This window comes from Tupaia chinensis, unplaced genomic scaffold (assembly GCF_000334495.1).
Source record: "Tupaia chinensis unplaced genomic scaffold, TupChi_1.0 Scaffold143609_1, whole genome shotgun sequence".
NCBI lineage: Eukaryota > Metazoa > Chordata > Mammalia > Scandentia > Tupaiidae > Tupaia > Tupaia belangeri.
In genome coordinates, this window is record NW_006203455.1 from 402,828 (window position 1) to 408,383 (window position 5,556).

Here is a 5,556-nt window from a genome sequence, read left to right on the forward strand (position 1 = left end):
GAAAAAGAATATTGATTAGGGACTCAGAAAACAATGGCACTTTAATAAAAATGACACTTTGGGGCTTAAAAACATTAATCTTTTCTTTAAACCCACAATTTTGTCAAGTTGACAGTGTGTTACAATAATGAATATTTAAACGTTTGATTTTTTTCTTAATGTGGAAAATTTCTTTCAGTGACTACTTTAAAAATATGAACTTTGAACTCATTCATTCATTCCTCCATCCATCAAAACTTTGTTACCAGATACTGTGCTAAGAATACAAAAAAGAATAAAACATAGTTTCTGGCAGCAATAAGGCTTCAGGTCATTTCTGCTTCTCTTCCTACTGAGTCTAAAAATGGATGTCTTCTGAAACCCTTTCTCTTCATTCCTTTAATCCAGACCTTGATGCCCCTCTGAAAGAAAGGTTTGTACAGACACTCACACTGATCTTTGATAGAAATGAAGTCTAGTTTCACTTCATTGTAAGCACAGTCTGGGAAGCCTATAACATCTTCAGAATGATGGGTAAACAGAAAATTCATGTTGCATACAAATGTACTTCTAAACAACAACAACAAAAAAGAAGTGGGAGAGTGATTTAACTCAACTCAGTGAACAGCCATTTTCTGTAGACTGTTTTGAAAAATAACTGGTTTGTCTTCTCATTAAGATTCAAGAGAGAATTGCATTTATATGACTTGAATAAACAATTATGAAAATCTGAAGTAATGAAGGATGGCTTGAATTTAAAAAACATGACTGCCAAATTTAAAACAGAATTGAGAGCGGCCAATAGAAGGGGAATATTAAAGAAAATCAATTAGTGAAGTACAAAAGAACACAGAGGAAATGGATAGGCGATTAAAGTAATAAGGGAGATGATAAAAATAAAATTTAGGGGAAAAGATCATGGAAATCTGACCAAGGAATATAAAATTCCTGAAAGAGAAAATTGAATAGATGAGCCAGAAACAAAATCAAGGTGTTAATGGAAGAAAACTTGGTAGATAAAAATAAATAAATGAATAAAACACAAGTCTAACTGAACATAAAAATTATTAATAATATTCTCAGGCAAGTGTTATAACAAAACAACAATACTTAACTAGTTATAGTGACTAGGAGAATATAAAACATCCATTTTCAGCATTTCTGCCCCATATGCACACGCATAAAAAAAAAAAAAACCTCACTAAGTTATTTATTATATCAGATAGGATCCCTAAAGGAAACAACTACCACTTCTAAGGGTTCAATGAAGAGACTTCAATATGCACTACTTACAGAGAGTCATAAGTTCATGCAGGATACAGGGAAGCTGAGTTAGCCAGAGATTAGCAACAATGGGAAGATGTTGATTTCTCTTGGGCTGCAAAAGAGGATAAAGTGAAATTAGCAGAGCCAGTGAGCTAGACCTTAGAGGAGGAGCCTTTTGTGTGTTGTAAAATCACAAAGGGACACAGCCACTACCAGAGATACTGCACTGAACAAGGCGATATGAGAGAGAAGAAAACTTTCACCTCATCCCCTTTCCACCCTCTGATCCCTTGCTTAACTCCCATGGGGCTGAACCCAACCCGGAGCCAGTCATCAAGGTTGCCAGTGAAGGCAGAAACAGCTGTCAGCCTTCTGGTCAGAACAGAGTGAAAAAGGTGGAATGGATTTGGAGGGTGAGACAAGCACACCTCATTGGGGGATGCTCTCTCTATTTCTTTCTCTCTGTGGTGAGTGCACATACCCTCTGGCAATAATATATTTTTTTTGAATCCTAAGAAAATTTTCGCAAGGAACCAACATCATATTTACACTTAAGAAGTATCTACTGATGATCCATCGTGGAGCTAGCACTGGGGACACAAGAACAAGCAAAGGGCTTTCACCTCCTTGCTCTTGACTGAGTAGTCCCAGAAAGAAGTGAGTAAACAGAAAATTAGAAAAGGCTTTGATGTGAGCTGTGTTCTCAAAGTACCACAGGATCGTGGACACTGGAAGGCATCCCCATCTTCTCACTTACTGGCTGGCAAGAGGTTTGATTTGGTGTGCTACACTAGCTCCAGATCAGCTTGTCCCCAAAACATTGCTCTCATATAATATTTGGTGGGACTCTAAATAAAGTGTCACTAATACATTTATGCTAATATTATCCTTCTCATCAATAAATTTTATAGGAGGAAAGACTTTTACGTTCTCATCCATGGCTAGGTTCAAGGCTGAGGCCTTTATGATGAAAGGCAGATTAACAAAAGAAAAGCATACAAATTTATCTAACATAAGTTTTGCATGACACTGGATGGAGCCTTCAGAAATGAAAATCTAAAGAAACAGTAAAACCTGTGTATTTTTGTGCTAAGTGTGATGAAAAAGTGGATAGTTGTAGAGCAGTATGATTGGACGAAAGGGGTGTGATGTAATGGAAATAAACTGGGGTGAGAGAGGGATGGAGTTAAGAGAGGGGTGGGAGGAAGACTTAGCCAAGTTTGCTTGTTCAGACTCTACTATGTATCCCTGTGTCTTCAGAGCTTACACAAGGGTCTATGACTTACTTCATCAGAAGGACAGAGACTAGTTTTCTGGGTTTTACAGGCTGCTTCAGGGGAGAACAGTGAAAGAGGTTCATAGAGACACTTTCTTGTTTCTACCGTTTTCTCAAAAGCCAAGGGGGCATACTTTGGGCTAGTGTACCCTGAACCCCGTCAGGTTCAGATTCTCAAACATATGTCAGTCAGTAGCAACAAAGGTTGAGTTTTCCTTACCCAAAATCCTCAGGAACAGAAGAGTTTCAGATTTTTTATTTTTTGAAATATTTACACATATATAGATATGCTGAGTATAGACCCTAGACTAAACACAGAATTTAACTATACTTCGTATATAAAGGTTGTACACATAGCTTGAAGATAATTTAATACAATATTTTTATCTCAGTGTTTCCACTGTGATGTCACATAAAATTAGGTGTGGAATTTTCCACTTGTGGCATCCTCTCAGCACTCAACATGTTTCATATTGTGGAACATTTCATGTTGTGGGTTCCCAGGTTAGAGATGCCTAACCTGTACTAATTCTACTGACTTCACTTGTCATTTCTTTTCACTGCTAGGCTAATCACTGTAATGGGAATAGTGCGGCTAATGCAGTTTAGTTTCTCAGAAATTTGAATAAAATTATTGAAGGAATGTCTTGTCAAAATTGCTTCTAAAAATTAATTTATTCAAACAAAAAAAAACATTGGGTATTCTTCATATCATTCTGCATAAAAAGTGTATCTTGTATTGACTGACAGTGTTTTTCTTTGACCCAACTTTAGTCAGGCCCCTGTAAGTCCTCTGCTCAAATAGACCCACCTTGTTCGGTCTCCATCCTTGTAGAGTCCAGTGACTCCATACTGTCAAGTCAATTCAGTCAGAATCTCTTGCCCTCCATATCTGGTCAGATTACCATCCTCCACCATCTCCCTGGTGATATTTGATCACCCTGTCTGCTTTCAACAAGAATGCTATTTGATTGGTTTAGTGAAGAATTACTCTACCCTGTCAGTAATTTTTCATTCACTGACCCACCAACCCCTCTCCTTGGCAATAAATTCCCATTGTTCCTAGTATTTAGAGTTAAACCCAACTCTCTCTTTTACTACAAAATCCCATTAAAGTACCTCCTACACCTATCACGATATGCCTGCATAAAGTCTGCCTTACTGATCTAACAAGTGTTAGAGTAATTTTTTCAATGTGACACACATTTTAGTAGACATTATGCTTAACAATCCTTAAAGAACATGCAAATAAAAAAAAAAGAAAAAGCAAATAGTCACAAAAATGTACCTGCTAATAAACTATGAGTGCATATAACCTCAAATTCATATCAGTAACTAATTAATTGTTCAGAGTTACATCCATGTGAAAAAACATCCATGTGAAATATATAATTAAGTTCTCTATGCATGTCATGTATAATGGTATGTTTATACAATGTAACTTAATTTTCTATTATTTCTCGATAAAAATAAGATAAATGAAAAAGGGTTTTGAAGCTTGATATAGTAAGTAATCTTAGCATTCACATAATGTCACTTTTGTAGAAAAGTGTAAACTGGCTGGATAAGGAATATGCTGATTTGACTTTTTTAAGTTATGAGAATTTTTTTAAGAGTTCTGAAAACAGACTAGTCTCTAATGAAGTATATGCATAAGGGAAGCCATTAAGTCATACTTTATCTTCTTTATTTAGGTTGTGATAAAATGTTCCCTACTGCTAAAAAAAATGTGCTGTGAATTAAAGAGCTAAACTACATCAAGGGACTAATGATTTTCCTGTTAAAATGTAAATGGAGCAGCCTTGAGTGCTGTAAAATTTGTGAGGAAAGACTGGAATTGTCTTTACAGGGCCTCTACTGTGGCTCCCCCCACCCCCACACACACACACAAAGTAGGGAAGGTGGTGAACTGAACCTCTAAATACCAGGGACCCACCCTTCCTGCACAGTTGAGATCTTGAGGAGAGCCTGGTAGGATTCTAGTAATTCCAGAGATGGCAAGTTAGGAAGCAAGCAAGAGTGGGAATGCATTTTAAAAGGTCAGGTTACAGAGTAAAATCCAGAGGAATTGCAGAGGCCTACAGCCACTGGCTGAATGGTTAAATCTGAAAAGATTACAGTTTCAGAGAAGACAAACTGAGTCATTCTGGGGCTGGGCTCAACATGGAGCTACTGTATTCCTCTAGGAGCAGAAAGAACTCAAAGGCAAGAAGTTGTTCTTGGAAGGGAAGTAGAAATGGAGTGTAACAGAAAAGAAGTCCATGTGCCCCTGACATTGTGTATAAAAATAAATGTGTCTCTGTATTTTTTTCTGGGGAGAAGATCAGGGTCTCCATGGGGGAAGTGATACTATTGGATGGGGAGCTGGGGAATCATTGTGATGACATACTTTATTCACTGGGTTCAGGTCTCTAGGACTAGAGACCTGTCCCACACACAAACAAACCAATTAAATATAAGAAAAGTACAAAAAGAGAAGTTTTTAAATAAACAGAGAAGACTTCAATAGAAAATACACCCCACACGTGAAAGGTATTCTGATGGGCAGCTGTCAGAGGACCACTGCACTGGGAATGGTGTTAGGTGTTACTTCTAATGCGGAGTCTTCTCTTGAATATTTAGCAGTATAGGTCTGTCACTGTAGCTGGTTCTTTTGTTTGTTTTCACCAGCTTTGCTGTAACTGCACAATTCTCATCAGATAAGGGAACTTAATTGCCTGGTCAGGGGAAGTCATATGCACTCAGTGTGGACTTTTAAGCTTTGAGCATATGCCTAAGGATGGTTTTGCCCATATTAGTCAAGTCCCTCAAGCGGGAGGTGGAATGCTGGCCAAGCATACTGGAGAATGCCTGTGTGCCTGTGTGGACTGGCAGAAGGGAAGATAGTAGCCGTCTCTAGGTCCTTTTATGACAGTTTAAGCAATAAAAGTAGATAATCTCTCCTCTCTTGGTGTCAAGGGGTTTAGCTGCAACCCCTGGTAATAGTGATTGATGTGTCAGCTGTCCCCTTTATTGACATATTGGGACTTCCTGCT